Source organism: Podarcis bocagei (genome assembly GCF_964188305.1).
Source record: "Podarcis bocagei genome assembly, chromosome: Z".
Taxonomy (NCBI): Eukaryota; Metazoa; Chordata; class Lepidosauria; order Squamata; family Lacertidae; genus Podarcis; species Podarcis bocagei.
Window position 1 is genome coordinate 27,042,216 of NC_138140.1, and position 21,299 is coordinate 27,063,514.

Consider the following 21,299-nt stretch of genomic DNA (forward strand, 5'->3'; position numbering starts at 1 on the left):
TCATACAGTGAATACAGTTTGGGATATGTTGTAAATGTACATGGTTAAACTTGGTTTGGCGAAGGCAGGGAAAGAATGATTAACATAAGGAATTTTATGCTACACAGGATTCATTTGTATGTTTCTGGAATGAGTATTTTTAGCAAAATGCAGCAATTGATTTTTATTTTATTTTTAGAAAACCAATAAGGTAATTAATGAGTGTGTGTTTGTGAATATAGGATTGTCCCCAACATGAGTCCTACTTAAAGGTGTGGGATGGGTTTTAATAGGTAGGAAAGGATATTTGATTGCAAGTTATCCCTTCAGGTACCCATGTGTATGGGTTGCACATGCAAAGAGATCGGCTTACCACCTTGTTTAAAATGTGGGGCTGAGCAGAGTTCAAAGTCCCATCCTTAGCAGAAAAATTGAAAGCATAGGAATTAGGCTGTGAAACCTTTTAATTAACTAAGTTCACAACCCTCAGAAATAAACTGGCAGCCAGTATAAGTACTGGTTGAGATGTGCTCAATTCTCCAAGTTCTAATCTTCAAGTTCTGAGCAAATGACCTTAAGCAATTTCAGCTTCTGGACACTTTTCTTAGGCAGTCCCATCAAAAGCCCATCTGTAAGAATCTATTGTGTAATTGCTGTAATGGGATAATACACCCTGTTCTCAAAATAGTTCTGTGGATCTAAACCAGCAGGCTCCCTGTGAGCAATTAGTGACTATCCCAGGTCTAAAGAGGTAATTATCTAATGTTCGCATGTGTGCTTGAGAGACCCCTAAGACCTCTAAACATGCTTTCAGAAAGGCAGGATCTTTTACTGGTGTTGTATGGCATGTTGTCCTGAGTTGTTGTTATTTAGTCGTTTAGTCGTGTCTGATTCTTCGTGACCCCATGGACCAGAGCACGCCAGGCACTCCTGTCTTTCACGGCCTCCCGCAGTTTGGTCAAACTCATGCTGGTAGCTTTGAGAACACTATCCAACCATCTCGTCCTATGTTGTCCTCTTCTCCTTGTGCCCTCCATCTTTCCCAACATCAGGGTCTTTTGCAGGGAGTCTTCTCTTCTCATGAGGTGGCCAAAGTATTGGAGCCTCAGCTTCACGATCTGTCCTTCCAGTGAGCACTCAGGGCTGATTTCCTTAAGAATGGATAGGTTTGATCTTCTTGCAGTCCATGGGACTGTCAAGAGTCTCCTCCAGCACCATAATTCAAAAGCACCAATTCTTTGGCGATCAGCCTTCTTTATGGTCCAGCTCTCACTTCCATACATCACTACTGGGAAAATCATAGCTTTTACTATATGGACCTTTGCTGTCCCGAGTATGCATCTAAATCCTTCTGTGACTAGAAAAGCATACCAACACACCAAAACTATTGATATTTATTCAAAAGAACAATAGGTATTTGTAAGAATCCATTGGTTGAGCCATCGCAGCATATACATATACAGCCATGGGCTGTATTGCACAATGATCATGCTCCTAAATGTGAAGAAATAATCGTTCCTATGTTAAAATGGGGAGCTAGCAGTGGAAAGATACAATACAAATACAGTGGTATCTCGGGTTAAGAACTTAATTCGTTCTGGAGGTCTGTTCTTAACCTGAAACTGTTCTTAACCTGAAGCACCACTTTAGCTAATGGGGCCTCTCATCCTGAAGCAAAGTTCTTAACCCGAGGTACTATTTCTGGGTTAGCGGAGTCTGTAACCTGAAGCGTCTGTAACCCAAGGTACCACTGTATAGGTACCATGTTCCCTCTTCTAGCACTCTAGAATCTGCATGTGTGAAGTTACATCAGATCTTTATTAGGAGAGCAGGATCACAGGCATGGACCCTCCACCAAGCCTTTGATCCAGTGGCAAGTTTACAATGTTCCTTTGAGAATGGATAGGTAATGGGAGCAGAGGAACACAGCAGAACAGCAATGCTTAGCTCCTGTCTTACATACATATTTTGGAATTCACAGGAGTTTGAGATTTGAGGGGAAAGACTTTGTGACATAAGAGGGAGCAATTAGGGGAGGGATAGGGGCATGCACAGAAGGGGCATGTTTACAGGTGGAATGGGATGCCATCAACAAAGCTTATCTCTTAGATCATGGCTAGGCAAGCTAAGGCCCGGGGGCCGGATCCAGCCCAATCGCCTTCTAAATCCGGCCTGCAGATGGTCCAGGAATCAGCATGCTTTTACATGAGTAGAATGTGTCCTTTCTTTTAAAATGCATCTCTGGGTTATTTGTGGGGCCTGCCTGGTGTTTTTACATGAGCAGAATGTGTCCTTTTATTTTAAATGCACTGCTGGGTTATTTGTGGGGCATAGGAATTCATTCATATATATTTTTCAAAATATAGTCCGGCCCCCCACAAGGTCTGAAGGACAGTGGACCGGCCCCCTGCTGAAAAAGTTTGCTGACCCCTGTCTTAGATAGTGCTCTTGAATAGACTGGCTTGTTGGGGACAATTGCTGTGGCATGTGGCTTCTTGTTTTGGTAGAGCAGCTTCATTGAGACACTGGTCTCTTTATGCATTTCTGCAGGACTTCCAGTCTGATGCAGGAGTTTTAAGGTTTCAAAACTTGATTCTCAGCAGCTTTTGTTTGCCAGTTACCTTGTGATCTTTATTACAACCCAGCATTTAGTCAGGTGATTTAGTCAGTGAGGTTCCTGTCACTCAGTGGCTTTGCCAGCAAGAGGGTAAGGCATCAAGGGGTAAGTATGATGGCAAATAAGGTGCAGGCATGGAATTTTACCCAGGATCCTTAGCCAGGCTAACCTTTGGTTAACTTCCAAACACAAAATTGAGGCTGACAGTTGAATCACTCACTAATTTTCACTGGTGTGCAAAAAATAAAAAATAAAAAATTAACAAAGCTTAAAATGAAATTCATGCCAGTGATTTATTATACAGATAAATGAATGAGCGTCTACCAAATTGACTGCCTTTGACGGGTTTCAGGGAAGATAAGCCAAGCCTTGCCATTTCACACCACTAGAGGGTGCCAAAGCATTGCCTAATACAGCATAATTTCAGGTTTGGGGCACATGGCTTTATTCAATCTGTTACCATCCCATGAGACAAAGTCATATCGTATCCTGATAGACAAATGTCTTGATTACTATAAACAGCCAAAAGGATCCAATGAATATGAGGCAGGCTTTGATACTTCTTAGGTTAGTGGTATTGGAAGCTCTGGAGTTATTAAGCAGCAATTTTTCCGTCCAGCATGGTTGGCCAGTTTTAAACTCCATTATAAACATTGCAGTCCCTAGAGCATGGGTAGGCAAACTAAGGCCCGGGGGCCGGATCCGGCCCAATCGTCTTCTAAATCCGACCCACAGATGGTCCAGGAATCAGTGTGTTTTTACATGAGTAGGATGTGTCCTTTTATTTAAAATGCATCTCTGGGTTATTCGTGGGGCACAGGAATTCGTTCATCCCCCCCCCCCAAAAAGATATATAGTCTGGTCCCCCACAAGGTCTGAGGGACAGTGCACTGGCCCCCTGCTGAAAAAGTTTGCTGACCCCTGCCCTAGTGCATCAGAATTCAGCAAATATTGTTTGAAGGCACATGTAGAACATCTTGTGAGAGGGTGAGAGTGTGGGTGTGAGAGAGAGGCAAAGATAATCACCAGATCAAGGGAGTGAATCTCCTACGCTTGTTTACTCAGAAGTAAATCCCACTGATCTCAATTGGACTCACTCCCAGGTTAGGTACATATCATCTTGCACTCTCAAACATAAAGAAATTGTCACACCTCATTTATAATTAACCTGGCCTGGCTACTTCACCTAGTTCTACTTTGTAGTCCTGTATGACTCCTTCCCTGAGCACTTACACGGTGCCTTTTCTCTGTCTTCTTTTAAACCCCTTCTCAGAACCTTCTTTCCTAAGAAGTCTTTGGCTTATCCCTTTGGGGCACAAACCTGGCATTTCTCACCTACCCCGCTGTGGGGTTTTGCAGAGCATTGGGGCCACAACCACATTCTCAGCCCTACTGCTTGCGACAGCGGCAGAGGACGTTGCGGGCAGGAGGATTAGACTGGCACTGAGATCAGTCTTGGGATGGACCTGGTGCCATTGTGCAACAGTGGTAAGGCCAGCTTGGGATCTAGCAGCTCCTCAGGTGGCTGCCCAGCACACCTTGGAACACTCTATTTTCAGGCTTTCCACAGGCTCCCAAAAGCAAAGATTTCACCACCAAGCCTCTTGTTGTTGTCGTTTAGTCATGTCTGACTCTTTGTGACCCCATGGACCAGAGCACGCCAGGCACTCCTGTCTTCCACTGCCTCCCGCAGTTTGGTCAGACTCATGCTGGTAGCTTCGAGAACACATTAAACCATGCACTGATATAAGCCACCCTAACACCAATAAATCTTCAAGGGCTTTGTGGTTGTTGTTTTTAAAGTGTGTCTAATGACTGGCAGAGAGGGAGCTTGGTAGAATGCATGGGAAAGTGAATCCCATAATTGTGAGGCCCCCAATGAAAAGGCCATGTCCCTAGTACCAGTAGCCCTCACCAACAGGCTGAGCAATTCACACTTCTCTGAAGTATGCAATGCAGCCAAGTAATGTGTACAAACATGCATACTAAAGTGTACATATAAATGTGTATATTAGTGAAAACAATGTATGAAAATGTGCTCTATTGGGGGAAATTGTTCAGTAAAAATGTGCATATTAGGCCAGATTCCATACAAATGTGTTTGTTTAGGTGAACTTTGCATTATCACAAGCTGATGTGGAAATGTGGAGAACTGAACTTAATATTTGAAAAATGTGAAACTGATGGAAAGAGAGATTGGCAGATCTGCCCATTCCTTCCTCTGTATTGAAAAAGTGATGAGGGCACTGGACCTCATACATGAAGAGACCTGTGTGCTTATCTCCAATGCCTGGCATTTGACACAATCTGTTAATGCTACCTCCAAACTGCCTTTACCTGTTTCTCCAACAGCAACCCATTAGTCTTTTGACAATCATTACCCAAATACTTTCCCTTAAATACTTCTCAGCAAGACTCCATCTTATCCTGCTATCTTCCACTGGGCATTTTATACGTTTGGCCTTTTACAAATGACATTTATAATTTGTGTTCATTGTATTTTATTGTATTATTTTTGGTCAAAGCTTTCACTGCAGACGGTTGATGTTTCCTCTGCAGAAGAGTTGCAGAGACAGAGTTTTTAAATAGAAGTGGTCATATGTCACTCCCTGAAGCAATTAAAAACATACTTTCCATAGGGCCAGGACTGTCTCACGTAGGGAATCGGCATGGAATCAAATGGTGTCATCATTAACTGCTATTTCCATACCCTATGACTGACATGAAATCCACAGGAATCCCAGTACCTCTGGCTATTTCATCCATTTCCTCACAGGAGGAAAAGCTATTTACTAATGGAAATATTCCAAGGACTCCCCTTTGGTACCTTCAGGAACTGCATCACGGACCTTGCTTGGCTCAACATGGGACTGCAGAAAGTAATTTGCAATAGGCATGCATTTATGTAATACTATACATAGCAAAAGCTTTAGGGAGTGGTAAATTTAAGACAATGTTCTTGCTGCTACAATCCAGAGCAAATGTCATTACCACACTTAATAACCATCTCAATGCATGCTTATGGAATCTGGTAAATGCAGGGAGGATTATGCTATCAGTGGCAGTGATGGCTCTCATCTTCCTACTCTGCTGTCAGTGGTTATATGCCTCTGGATGCCAGTCTCTAGGAATGGCAAGTGCTGAACCCTTTTCGGCCTGGGGGCCACATTCTTATCTGAGCAACCTTCCAGGGTCCACATACTGGTTGTAGACAGGGCCAGAGACAAAACTGGGCAGAGCAATTAATGTAAATTTTGCATTTGCACAGTAGGCTAGTTTCTACCCTCACGAATAATAATAATTTGTAAACTGGCACACCTGAACAGACACCTGAACTGCAAACCTTGGTTCATACTATAAGCTTCGTTTAGAACGTTAATTAAAACGTGACACCAGGAAGAGCAGCAAGCCACTGGCAAAGGGTAACTGCCATTAAGTGTTTTACAATGTTATATTTTATAACGTTTAGAAGATCAATGTAGAACCAGCCTATATGCTAAGCCAAACCTTGGCTTAGGTACAATGTCATGTTGTGCTAAAAGGACGGGGGCTCCTCTCCAGAACCCAGAACATTTTAGCAGTCTCAGTAAGCCATAATTTGGCTTACTATGATGTGCAAGCCAGACCATTGACTCCCTGAACATTAGTGCCTTTATGTTAAATATAAGCCTTATTTCTTTCCTCCAGGCTACTCCTCTATTAAAGTAAAAATAAATATATGCGGTGCTATTTTCCCTAGAAAAATAGGTGCCAGTACTCACCATGAAGTTGTTACAATATGTGCCACATAAGTACCACTTTTCTAAAAAGCACTGAATATATGTACATTCCAGAGACTTGCTTGCACAAATTTTGCCAGCGTGTTTAGTAAGAAGTTAAAGGAGCTGTGATAAATGATCTGATACGAAGTGCATTATTTGGTCTCCCTGCCATTTCGTTTCATTCTCTTCGGAGTCCTGCAGCTGGTTATTTAATGCCAGACCACACATATTTTTAGATAATATGTTATTTTAAATGTCTAATCATTATGAATTCACTCACCATTCTTTTCATAAGCAAGGATCATAATGGACTCATCTGTTATTCATGCAAATGTCAAATGGGCTCCCACAGGAATCTATTTTATGCTGTTTCTCCACTAGTTATCAGCAAACTCTAAATCAAATGCCAGCCCTATAACTGTTCATCACAGGGAAGGCTAAATATTTTCCTTAGAAGTTTTTTAAAAAAATATTCTTGGGGGCAGTAGATGAGATGGGAAAATCAGATTCCAAATGGGTAGCCCCGCTAGTCTACTTTATGGAATGAATTCCCATTGCAATACAGAAGAACCCAAAGTGGTGAATTTCTGTAACTTATTTAAAATGTACCTTTCAGGCCAGGCATTCCCCAACTGTCAATACCAGTTTTTAACTGATGTATGTACTGTGCGGTATTTAATTTTAGCTTTTATTGCCCACCTTACTCAAGGTGGCATGCGTGGCTCTCCCCGTCCTCATTTGATCCCTACAACACCCCACACACACGCACACACACACACAAGTGCCCCATCCTAAACAACACAGGAACTAAGTGGGGAACATTTTTGACCTAAGCGATGGTGCACCAATTGGGGGGGGGGCTGGCATCGTACAAGATGTCACAAAGTTGCACCTGGGCATTACGCACGACGTCACAACATTGTGTGTGATACCCAAACATTAGACACAATGCCCAGATGCAACAATGCCACTTCCATGGCTGGTGGCTCCTCCTCCTGCCACCGCCACAGTCACAGGCTAGGGGCTGCTTCCCCTCTGTAGCAGGAGAAGGAGGAGGATCCAATGTCCTTCCAGAAGCACACTTCAGGTCTCACACCAGTGGCCTGACATGCCTCATGGAGGTTGCAGCAAGAGGCTGCACATCAACTTTGGGGGGGGGGGGAGTGGGCAGGACTCAGCCCCATCAAATACAAATACTAAAGTCACCACAGCCCCTAAGAGTTAGCACCCCTGCCCAAGAGCCACATTTCTTCTTAGCCAACCTTTGGGAGGCTGCATGCTATGGTGGGCATGATCACTAAGACAAAAGGCAATGCCCACCAAGGCTATGCCAAGTCAAAAGTTGGTATGACACCCAGAAGACACTCACAGTACACTCACAGTACACACACACACACACACACACACACACACACACACACACACCTCTTTCAGCTTCTATTCAAGCAAAAATTTCTGGAGGGTAGGTAATCTTCCTAAGATATAATAATAATAATAATAATAATAATAATAATAATAATAATAATAATAATTTATTACGGTCGGAGACCAGCTTGTAAAACACAAATGGAACTACCAGTCTTCCTAAGTAATCTTCCTGGGTTCATCCTTCCCTCTTCAGCTCATTCTCCAGGAAGATCACCCTCCACCCTGCGTGAAAGAAACCACAGCCTTGTCTCCACAAGTGGAGAAGTTGAACCCCAAGGTCATGTTGGCCTCAATTTGGCTACCAGAACTTTTGGGAACACATTTTTAAATGAAAAGTATATACAGTATTGCCTTCTGTGTCAGCCGGACTAAGAGCAGAATAAGGCAATTGGAGTGTGTGCAGCAACACTCCCCCTTCTCCTTCCAGCCTTTGGCTAATTGGGGAGGAAGGGAAATGTCTTCATACTTGAACTAACATGCACTGTCTAAACAAGACCGCGCTGGTGATAAGATATGAGGGAATGTAGGGAGAGCTCCTTTACATCAATAAACCAGCAAGGGCAGCAGTTAATCAAGTTTCCCAAGCCAGTTAATAAAGTTTCCAAGGAGTGTGGAATAATGAGTAAGGCAGGGAAGATAAAAACTAGCTATTAACATCTGTCCCTTGTAACATATTGTATCCCTTCCATGATGTATCATTCATTAAAATTCCCCCACACTTTGGTCTGTCAAGCAAACAGGAGTTTTAGATAACAAATTAAAAGGTAGTAAGTTTCTAGGTTCCTTTTGATGTAACAGAGCTTAATTAAGGTTTCGGCGGTTTGCTAAGTGCGTAAAGGAGGGGTGGCTTGAATCATCTGAGTGCCTGAGGCAGAAAAAAATGACACAGTCCTCAACACAGTGTGAAATCTGGTCTTTCCGAAAGCTTCTGGGGTAAAAAATAAAAAAATAAAAATCTATTCCAAATGAGTTCACAATGGTCTGCATCCAGTGTTCTCCGTCTGCTGCCACAAGGGCTCTTGCACAAATAGACAGGTGAAATCCAATGCAACTGTTGCATTTGCAGAAACTCCTTGGAAAACCAATTGTGCAATCTGTTGTGCAACAAAGTGACCAGCAACTTGCTTATGTGCCCTTTAGTGCAGCAGCACATGATGTGACTTTGGCTAGAAAAAAGAGGTGCCGGAACTCACAGCAGACACCTCCCTTGTTCTCTTAGAATGCCAATGGCGCCCACCTGAGAGGTGCTTAGAACTGGGTTCCTGTGAGTTCCGGCTGGAAAATAAGTCCTGCCTATTATGCGGTTTACATGTTCAGCTGAATATGCTTACAAGCCTGCACATGATCCTTACCGAGCTTCCTGATCGCACAGAAGCTTCAAAGCACATTCAGTCAAATCCATTCAGACTTTTGCATTCAATGCATGAAGGTCTCTGAGAGGAGCTCACACACGTGAGGACATTAGGATCTTAATAATAATTTTAATAATAGGAATCTTAGAATTGGTAGGGACCCAAGGATCATCTAGTCCAACCCCCTGCAACGCAGGAATCTCAGCTAAAGCATCCATAAGAGGTGAGACTTGTATGTGCACTCCCAGCCCTCTACACTTTTAGCCTTCACATGACTGAAAAGGGCCCAAATATCAGATGAAAGTGATGACAGTGGCATTTGGGTAGGATGATCTTAAATTCATGTGCGAGTGTTCTAGGGTAAAAATATCTATAGCATGGCCAAGGAGTGTGTGTGTGTGCGTGTGATGTTCCATATTAATGGATAACATAATGTCTACTTCACAGGCTGCTTTTTAAATATTTTAACATGATGTTTCAAAGCACCAGCAAAAAGCAGCTGTTCTGGTTGAGCTGGGCCTTGTAGAACTAGCAGTTGACGGACTGGTTTGCCAACATTCTGCAGTGGAATTACAGAGGGGTAGGGGTGGGTGGAGGCTGTGTATCTTACATGAAAAGCAGGATGCAGTGGAAAGGAAATGACAAAATGCTGAGGGATGTAGATCTGTTTTTTCCCCCACATTAGAAAGAAAGAAAGCAAGCCCAAATGCCTCTCTGCAAATAGAAAACTTTCCAATCAGAATGAAAAGTCCAGCTCTCTGCATGCTATACTGGTATCGTTCAGATGTGTGGCATGTACATCCTGCCACTTGGCACAGTGCAACTGCTGAGGCACATGTTGTATTGTTTAATACAAGCTGTATGACAATCCTGTTTTTGTTTCTATATAGTCTATTGCCCTCATGCTGTTTTAATCTATTGAGAACATGCCATTGCCGAAAGAATTAATTCCATCAGGCAGTAAAAAGCTTTCTGCAATGTGCAGTAGTGGATGGGTGTAGTGTACAAAGTGATCTTTATAACGAAAGAAAGGGTGTCAACAGACATGACCTTATTTATCTGCTTCCTTCTGCTGTTCTGTCTCTGTGCCCATTGACACAGCCTACTCCTCCATAAGAAAAATGATTCCTCCAGTGAGAGTAGCCACACTATGTTAAGAGGTGTCTACATCAGCGTAGCTTTTTTAAGGTTCTGACTGCCATCTTGATTCCAAAAGACCTCGAATCAGGGCTTCTTTTTCAGCCAGAACTCACTAGAACTCAGTTCCATCACATCTCAGGTGGGCACCATTGCCATTATAAGAGGACAAGGGAGACGTTCATGGTGAGTTCTGGCACCTCTTTTTCTATAAAAAATAGCACTGCATCCAATTATAGCCAAACACAGGCAAAAGTTTCCTCCTCAAACTCAGCAACCATCATGAATAATTTGATTCCTGTCCTGCTTCAGATGAAATCTAGTAGCCATAACTCACAGGTGCAATCCAAAAAGCAAGGTCACGCTTTAAAGGAAAAACACAAGGCCAACCTGAAAGACAATGTCCAGAAACAGTTCAGGGTAAAAAACAACAACAGGGAGCTGAAACATAAGCCAAAACTGGCTCCTTGATCTCTGGAAAAATTTGGCAATATCTTAAGAGGTGACCAAATCAGTGTACTTTTGACAGGTTTGGTCCACCATCTTGATTCAAAATGGTGTCTAATGTAAATCAAACTTAAGCAGTAAAGCCTGCCCCTCATTTTCAGGAACCACCCTGCCAAATATGACACAGTTTATTGTGAGGTGTCCAAATGCATAGAGAATGGATCAACTTTCCAGAAAATATAAATAAAATCATACACAAAAATATATAACCACTGAGTATAAATAATAAACATTCAGAATAATTATAGCCAAGTTCTTGCCACATGAAGCAAACCTGCACAATTACCATTAGTTAATTGAATAAAATAAAATAAAGGGTAATGAAGATCCCAGGGCAGTTCACTCTAGCTATCATCTATCTATCATCTATCATCTATCTATCTATCTATCTATCTATCTATCTATCTATCTATCATCTATCTATCTATCTATCTATCTATCTATCTATCTATCCAGAGAGATAGAAAGCAATGGGACCAAAGAGAAAAGGGGAGGATAGTTTGCTTACTGATCTCATGCTTGGATGGGCCCTTTGGATGCTTTACTCACCACTTGTCTCTGATTTTAAGGACTGAAGCAATAAGCTGAGAGTGGTGAGTAAAGTCTTATTGCTTCAGTCCTTAAAATCGGAGACAAGGATGCATACTGAACCACTGTGCAGACTATTCTATAGGTCCTGTTGGAAATACATGTTGGTTCATGGAAAAATAGGTATATATAGAAAGGAGAATTCTGGATGCCAAGATCCAAGTTGGGGGCAAGTACTCTATGGTGAGAGAACCCCAGCAGAGATTTTAAAACACAGAATATGCAGCAAAGTAAAGCATGAAAATATAGGTTTAAAATATGTCTTTCCCTCTTCCCTCTTCCCCCAGCATAAAAAAGACCACATGTTTGGTAAGTTAAAAATTGGTTTACATACAAACTCTTCAAAGGTCAGGCATATGTGCTTTCCCAAACATCAGTCAGGAAAGTTGAACAGACAGTAAAACTTGGCTTAGTTTCAAAGTGGTGAAAGTCTAGGAACTGAAGAGAGGCTTGTGAGAGCCATGCAGCTGAGCTGGAGCAATCAATTCAGACCTCCTCACATGCTGGGCTTTTCAGGTAGACTGTAGGTGGAGGGAGGGGAGAGACTTGATTAACTAGTCCCACCTAAGGTGAGCTAAGCCTGGCATGACAGCTTACTCTATGGTCTTAACCCCTTCATGCATTAGTTAGACTTAAGCATGTTGGCTATATGACGCTGGTTATCCCACAAAATACATTTGTGCTGTGCAGGAAGTGATTATGGGGAAACAATACAGAATACTGTACACCCAGAAATGTAATTTAAGAGTTCTCTCTGCCCTTCATAAAAGTTGGTGTGTTTGTGTGTGCCCTTTTCCTTTCAATCTTGGCACTAAATAGGTCTCTCTCTTTTTAACGAAAATGTCACTTGGATGTAGCCTTTGAATTGTATTGAATGCAATTCAGTACTGTATCTGAAGTCTCATTTCTCCCCAGAATTACAGCCTTAACAAGACTTTGCCTCTTTACTTCAGAGACATCTATTTCCAATCCTTAGGCAATTTCCCCTTTTTATTTCATTTTTTATATAGCCAAGTGTCAGTTCCAGACACCTTGTTATTTTGCAGCACAAAATGGGTCTTGGGGTGAATCTAAGGTGATCTGTGGAGCTGCTAACCTGCAGTGCAGCAAGATAAACTGCTGCATTTGCCACTTGTGACTGGACAAATTGGGTATAAATTAAGTTCGTTTATCCCCCGTGCAGAGCTGGCCTTTTGTTCATTGCTTTAAAGAGATGTGACTTGATATTCATGCTGACTTCATGCTTTACATACATCTTCCGATGCCCAAGCAAAGTTGCTAGCTAATCAGGAGAGGTGACTGTTTGCAGGGGGGGGGGGTGAGGATAGAAAATATGCAAAAACAAGTGGAATAGAAAGACATTATATAGATGGAGAAACCAAAGGAGTCATCATGAGGTCATAAAATAAGAAACATCCAGGCAACAAAACAGTTAACAGTATATCCTAATAATTTACCTGAAGCTAGAGACTCATAAAAATGTGGCAGGTTTTCAGAGTGGATAGATTTCAGAGGACAAAAAGCAGAGTCTTTTTTTTCAGTAGACGATCTCTTCTGAATTAGGTAGATGTGGTTGTATATATAGCCAGTCTTGATTACAGTGGTACCTCGGGTTAAGAACTTAATTCGTTCTGGAGGTCCTTTCATAACCTGAAACTGTCCTTAACCTGAAGTACCACTTCAGCTAATGGGGCCTCCCACTGCTGCCATGCGATTTCTGTTCTCATCCTGAAGCAAAGTTCTTAACCCGAGGTACTATTTCTGGGTTAGCAGAGTCTGTAACCTGAAGCATCTGTAACCCAAGATACCACTGTAGATTGTTTCCCTTCCAAATGGATGCCCTACTGCAGGGATGGTGAAACAGTGGCCCTCCAGTTGTTGTTTGGCTCCAGCTCCCTGAGCCAACATGACCAATGGTCATGAGTGATGGGAGTTGTAGTCCAGCAACATCTGGAGAGCTACAGGTTCCCCACCCCTGCTGTAGTCTAAAGCATAGATGGAACACCCAGTGAGCTCAGGTTCTCTCATTCATTGTCAGGACTGGTCCTACCATTAGATAACCATCCTTGATCATTTAACCGTACTCACTGGTGCTGATGGGAGCTGCAGCTCAATAACACCTGAGAGACAAAACAGATTCCCCATCTCTGTACTAAAATATTTTGCAGTGGTGCTAGCAATGGTAAAAGTAAAGACATAAGAACATAAAAAGAGCCTGCTGGATCAGGCCGGTGGCCCACCTAGCCCTGCGTCCTGTTCTTACAGTGTCCAACCAGATAGCCTATTAGAAGCTCACAAGCAGGATGTAAGTGCACCAGCACTCTCCTCACTTCCAGTTTTGAACAACTAGCACAGTGGACACTCAGGTTGCGAACATGATCCGTGTGGGATGCACGTCTGCATACGCACGGGTTGCAATTTGGCGCTTCTGCGCATGCGCAAAGCACGATTTAGCGCTTCTGTGCATGCGTGACCACCCAAACCCTGAAGTAACCCGTTCCAGTACTTCTGGGTTTCGGCGGTCTGCAACCCGAAAAAAACACAACCTGGAGCGTCTGTAACCCAAGGTATGACTGTATTCAGAACCATACAACCTCCCATCAGGCTCATGCAGAGCTTGTCTGAGGCCCAAGGCAGGAGTCTTGTTAGAATAAAACTATAAACTCAGACAGAAAGCAGCCAATCCCTGCCAGGAGTCCTTGGCCAGCTTTGCCCTCTGAGGCTCAGGGCAAGTGTACCCTGCTGCCCCACCTCTGTACAGGCCTGCCTGCAGCTGTGGTGCAGAACATATCCTCGGGGTTAGTAGCCATTGATGGCCTTCTCCTCCATGAATTTGCCTCATCCTCTTTTAAAGCCATCCAAGTGGATGGTCGTCACTGTCTCTTGTGGGAGTGAATCCCATAGCTAAACAATGTGCTGTGTGAAGAAGTCCTTTTTTTAATCCATCCTGAATCCTCTAGCATCCAGCTTCATCAAATGTCCCTAAATTCTGGTGTCATGAGAGAGGGAGAAAAACTGTTCTCTACCTACACCATACATGTGTCAAATTATACACTTCTATCAGGTTACTTCTAGCTCTCCTTTTCTCTAAACCAGAGCTTTCCAGACTTTTTATGTTGGTGACACACTTTTCAGACATGCATCATTTCATGACACAGTAATTCAGTAATTCATGACACAGTAATTCAGTTTTACTAGCAAACCGGAGGTTAAACTAACCCCTTATAAGAGCGACTGCATGACATACTTACATGGCAGCCGATACACTAATGTGTCGCAGTTTGGAAAGCTCTGCTCTAAACCAACAAGTCTCCAAAGCTGCAAGCTTTCCCCATATGGGAGTTCTTCCATCGCCTTGACCATGTTGGTTATCATTTTCTGAAACCTTTCCAACTCTACAATTTCCTTTTTTTGAGGTAAGGTGACCAGAACTGTCGACAGTACTGCAAATGCAGTTGCACCATGTAGGTTTCTCAGGGCTGCCATACATCTGGGTACCCAGGTGGAATTTTTGGCAACCGTTTAAGATGTCTGGTAAAACCCGGGTGTATAGCAGCCCATATTGGAAATGTTGCCTTTTTGGCAAATTTCTGGGGAAATAGCTAAAAAAAACACAACTTCTTCTTTTTAGCTCAACAACTTTCATGCCCAGATTTTCACTTCTTGAACTATGGCAATATACAAATCTAGGTTTGTATAATTTTATGCCATTTTGATAGTGGCAATTTTATTTTCAGTTCTTTTCCTAATGATTGCTATCGTGGAAGTTGCCTTTTTCATAGCTTCTGCAGGGATCCCTGCCCCACCCCAGCGAAGCTTGCTCCTTGCAGGCTGTGGTCCCTGGACAATGGCACGAGAAACCCAGGCCCACGGTGAATGGGCACAGATAGAGGGCTGTGGGTGATCCCCGGCGCAGCCCGGCCTGGCGCTCCTCACTGCGGCCATCAGGGGCATTCTCCTGCCAAGGGCTGAATCGGCCAGCTGGGCTCAACCCCTGCATAGACAGGCAGGCAGCGCAGCTCAGCCCTGCTTGGATTTAGTTGGGCGGTCACTCTGATGGTGGCCTGCCTGCCCCAGGCACCGGCAACCCACCCTATGCCACTCCTCTGACCCCTTTCTCCTGTCAGCTTGCATCACACTGTTCCACCCAGGTTTTCCTCCTTTTCTAACATCAGCCAAGGCCTCACTCTTTTGATGTGCTAATGACTCATTATCCCAAAGCCATCACCTCACAAAAAATTAATCTGACTCCATTACCTTTTACACTTTTTTATGCTTATTGCATACTTGTTGATCCACCAGGATAAGGGATGTCTGCCGCACAACACACATCGAAAGACAAAGAAGTCTGACATCCTGTTTTAAATCCCAACATTTACTAAATGCAGACATTTAGCACCCTCAAACTTATAACAATATTCTTTTATGTGTTTGCTTTGCTAGCCTTATGGCGTTCAAGTCATGTTCAGACTTAGGGTTGTGGGTTCGAGCCCTACTTTGGACAAAAGATTCCTTCATTGCAGGAGGTTGGAGTAGATGAGCCACTAGACATTTAACAGAAAACTCTCCAAGAAAAATTTCCCACTGTCTGTGAAACTACTCTGCCAATTTTGCCTTTTCAGTTTGGGAATACAGTACAGTGGTACTTCAGTTTACAAACTTAATCCATTCCGGAAGTCTGTTCTTAACCAAAACCATTCTTAAACTAAGGCACACTTTCCCTAATGAGGCCTCCTGCCGCCTGTGCCCTTCCACCGTTCGGATTCCATTCTTAGACCAAGGTAAAGTTCTCAAACCAAGACACTATTTCCGGTTTTACGGAGTTTGTAAACCAAATTATTCTTAAACCAAGGTACCACTGTACTAGGAGGTACGTGGGTGGTGCTGTGGATTAAACCACAGAGCCTAGGGCTTGCCAATCAGAAGGTTAGCGGTTTGAATCCCCATGACGGGGTGAGCTCCCAGTCCCTGCTCCTGCCAACCTAGCAGTTCGAAAGCACATCAAAGTGCAAGTAGATCAATAGGTACCGCTCTGGCGGGAAGGTAAACAGCTTTTCCGTGCGCTGCTCTGGTTTGCCAGAAGCGGCTTAGTCATGCTGCCCACATGACCCGGAAGCTGTACGCCAGCTCCCTCAGCCAATAAAGCAAGATGAGCGCCGCAACCCCAGAGTTGGCCACGACTGGACCTAATGGTCAGGGGTCCCTTTACCTTTACCACTGTACTAGGTTGACTGTTCTACCAAGACATTCTCTCCTGTTTCTTCAGCACAGGTCTATCTGATTTCTAAAGGGCCTGAGGCAGATGCAACAAGAAAGGAAACACCTGGAGCAAAGGTGGTGTGTGGCTTGTGCTGAAATAGGTTGTCACATAGATCACTGTGACAGCAGGAGGAAACCAAATATTTTCACAGCTGCCATTGCACCTGTTACCTGTCATCCATTGGATTATCTTAATGTCATAAATAACCAGGTGAATTGAAAGCCACTTTGCAATAATAATAATAATAATGAAAAATTATAATCCAGGGAAAGGTTCTTGAGTGAGCAGTTGCTTTCCAGCTTTAGGTTGAACTGGATATTACTGATGTTTGGGAGGCTTGAATTGCCATAAGTTTCCATTATTTTGTGGTCGCTGTTGTTGTTGTTTTATAAGGACTTTAACATGCAGACCCTTCAAATGTCCCTATTTTTCAGGGACAGACCCAGATTTACAGAAGGCGCCCTAGTTTCTGATTTGATCCTGTAATGTCCCACCTTTCCTTAGGACGTCACTATTTTTGTTGGAGAAATGTTAGAGGGTATGGAGTTATGCAACATCAGAGCCAAGGAGATAAGTAACTATACCATCTTTAGAAGACTTCTGAAAGCGGCCCTATATAGGGAAATTTTATTAAGTTTTTATATATGTTGGAAGCCACCCAGAGTGGCTGGGACAACCCAGTCAGATGGGTGGGGTATTATTTTTATTTTTATTTATCATTAGCATTGTCATTGATGTCCCTATTTTCATCAGACAATTGTGGGGTGGTATGTAACATGGTAGGCAAGAATCTCAACTAAAGCATCCATGACAGATGGCCATCCAACCTTTGCTTAAAAACTTCCAATGAAGGAGAGTCCACAACCTCCCAAGGGAATCCATTCTACTGTCAAATAGCTCTTACCATCAGTACTTCTTGTAACTTGAATCCATTGGTTTGGGAACAGGAGAAAACAAGCTTGCTCCGTCTTCCATGTGACAGCCCATTTTGACATTTAACGAACAATGCAAAGAGTTGAAATAGCAATGACAGTTTTAAAAAAACACACTGGTAATACTCAGCTGAAGTTTTGCTGAGAGAGGACCTGTTGAAATTAAAAGTTCTTGTTCATTCGTTTTAATGGATCCCATCTGTGTAAGGCCAAGTTGTATATTGTTTTTGTAAACTGCTCTGTAAACTCTGCGGAAGGCCAATGTAGAAATCTTTAAGAAAAACAAATACTCAACAAAACATTTTTAACGGCTGGGATTAAGCCAAGGTGAAATAACTTGAATCTTTTTTTATATATGCCTTTAGGCTGTGATCCCATAAACACTTATCTGGAAATTAGTCCCATCGGGGCTTATCTTTGGGTAGACACAGATAATATTGCAGTGTTACATAAAATGCTTTTTATATATTTATTTTTTCCTCGGACTCTTATTAGGCACGTGGAGAAGGATAGAAACTGATAGAAATAACCACCGTTAAATATTTAGAGAGATTGTTTATATCAGTTTCTATCCAATTCCCCCCCAGTTTGGCAGCAATGTCATTTCCCCCAAATGATGCCCACCTGTCCATCAGTTGATGCCACTGGGTGACAGGATGGGTGAAGGTCCATCCTGCTGAGGATAATGTTGGTGAAGCAGATTCCTTCACAGAGCAGGGCTGAACCCTCTACCCATCAACTGATGAGCAGAGAATTCTATCCTGCTAGGTGCTGATTCACCAGCATGTTTCCTTTGAGGAACATGCCTCCCCACCACCTGCCAAAGTTGGCATGCAGAGCAAGGGGAGACGAAGATCTGGCCTGCTGGTCCCTACCTCTGATTTAACAGTTAACAGAAACGATCTAAACAACCTTAAGCTCTTTGAGGTTGCCAATGATATCAATGGGAAAGTTACCCATGGTCCACTGAAATCAATAGGATTTTAAAGTGCTGAGCATTGTGTAGACCAGGAGTTGTCAACCTGGTCCCTACTGCACACTAGTGGGCGTTTCAGGATTCTAGGTGGGCGGTAGGGGGTTCTACGGCACAAGCTGAATCCTCCTTCCATTGAGCACTGGTGGGCAGTAAGGAAATTTTACCATCAAGAAAGACGCATTAGTGGGCAGTAGGTATAAAAATGTTGACTACACATGGTGTAGACCATGTTCTTTACATTTAATGTGATCAATATATAGGGTTGTTTGCTACTGTTCTTACACTCACGACCTCAATTTCATAATTTCAAAGAAAAAAGAGGCCATATTTGGTCTCTAAGAATTCCTGAACAGAGGCGCTGTCTTGCACCCAAGATTGGGGGGCGGTGTGGTGCTCAACGTTGCATCATTGGGGGGAGGTCAAGTGCAGAGCCCAGCGCAGTGTGGCTTCCTCTCTCATGTTCAGAAGCTAGCCACTGAAACATGCCATGTTTGACACCGTGCTTGGGTTCCTACACCCCCTCAAAATTGAGGGGGCCTAGCCCCCTGCCAGCAGATTTTGAGGGGGGTGAAGACACCTCTGGCCCTAGGAGTTGGTGTGCCTGTAACTGAGCTATGTTAGCTCAGCACTTGAGTGGGAGGAAATCCCATCCAGAAGTTAGGTTCAAGTTTAGTGGGTGGAATGTTCCTTCTGTGCTCAGTCTCATGGTAGTGGTGGGATGCACTTAGGCAATTTTTATCTCTGGATTTAATGGTCCTACTGCAGGGGTTGCTTTACAGAGGGCCAGTGCTTTCATTAGGCCAACTAGGCAGCCGCCCAGGGCACAGACCTCAGAGGGGCACAGTACTGACCTTTGAGGGGCATAGTTTTGGATAGATTAGTTTTTGTTTTATAAATTTCTGATAACATTTTACTTATATTTTTGAAGGATTTTATCATTTTTGAAGTCACTCATTCATTAGAATTGCTTTTTATTTTTTTCTACAAGACATTGGTTTTTTGAAAACTGAAGTTAGCAATTTGTTTCGGGGTGTGTGTGCAAGTAGTTACCCTTGCCAAGGGCACAAAATAGCCTGGTACTGGCACTGTTTAGAGGTCAGTGTGTTTTATTCCTAAATGTAGTAAGCCAGACAGCTATGCTGAGAGAACCCTTGGATTTCTGCCCCAGCATCCTCCTCTGATGACATAGGTGCTTAGGCTCCTATTAGAGCGCTGTCATGCCAAAGGTGTATTTTGACAAACACTCTGCAGTTTAGGCTCACTGTGACTGACACAGTTCCTTTGAGATACTTTTGGGGCAATATTACAGTTTGGATAATTACATTTTGTCTCCCCACCCCCTGTTGCTCTTACATGATGCATCTTCTTGTTCTCTTCAATCATTATGTAGCACTTGTGTGCTTTGTTGAAACAGCTGCCCAGATTTGCTCCCCCAAGGCAGTTTCAGCTAGGAATGATTCACAATTTGTTAAACTGATAGATATTAACACTTCCTTAGGATGGAAGTGAGCCAGTCAAAGAAAATGGGGTACAATTCACCTTGGATGGGGGGGAAGGTGCCGGTACTGCATTTCGTTGAGTACCACCAGAAAAAAAAGGACTGGTTTTACTACTTTGCTGTTTGCTACCTTTGCAGGAGAATGGTAGAGCTTCATTTCATTTACAAATTATCCAGAAAACCAAAAACCAGTTTCAAATACTTTATACTATCTTCTGGATCACTTAATAAGTAGACGTATTATAGACATACACTGTTATAAGTTGTGGTGTATGTACACGAATACAGGCTTTCATAATGTATTTTGGAGGGTCTCTGGGTAAATTAAAAAGAAAGAAAAATAAAAGTTGTTATTGCAAAAAAGGAAAAACAGTATTTCCAACTCCGCTGCATTATTACAGCAGCTGAGGTCCTACCTGCCTGCACACTGTCTCGCCAGAGTGGTACATGCACTGGTTAACTCTTGCTTGGAGTACTGCACTACGCTTTATGGGGGGCAACCTTTGAAGGTGACTCGGAAACTACAAATAATCCATTATGCAGCAGCTAGACTAGTGACTGGGAGTGGATGCGGGGACCATATAACTCCAGTCCTAAAGGAGCTACTTCAGCTTCCAGTATGTTTCTGAGCACAATTCAAAGTGTTGGTGTTGACCTTTAAAGCCCTAGATGGCCTTGGCCCAGTATACCTGAAGGAGCATCTCCATCCCCATCAATCAGCCTGGACACTGAGGTCCAGCACCGAGGGCCTTCTGGCAGCTCTGGTGAAAAGTTACAGGGAAGCAGGCAGAGGGCCTTCTCAGGAGTGGCACCTACCCTGTGGAACGCCTTCCCACCAATTGTCAATGAGATAAATAACTATACAGCTTTTAGAAGACATCTGAAGGCAGCCCTGTATAGGGAAGGTTTTAATGTTTGATGTTTTATTATGCTTTATATTTGTTGGAAGCTGCCCAGAGTGGATGGAGCAACCCAGTCAGATGGGTGGGGTACAAATAATAATAAAACTACTACTACTACTACTACAACTACACAATCCTAGGCATCTCTACGCAGAAATAAGTCCTACTGAGTTCAGTGTGGCTGACTTCCAGGCACACTGGTTATATCATCAAAGCCTTAGTTTTTCAAATTCTGAGAGGTCTCTTAGGAACAAACTAGATTTTACGGCAGCAGATCTGGATGTTTACACATTGACCTTCCTCAATCATATAACAAGAGGAGTGAGTGGGTGGTGTTTTTTTTTAAAAAAGCATAAGCATAA

At 43.1% G+C, this 21,299-nt stretch overlaps 1 protein-coding gene across 1 annotated transcript in view; it reads left to right on the forward strand.

Annotated features, from left to right (window-relative positions):
• The window catches only part of AMMECR1 (AMMECR nuclear protein 1), a 125,444-nt gene that overhangs the window by 7,996 nt on the left and 96,149 nt on the right, over positions 1–21,299 (forward strand). The window lies entirely within an intron of this gene.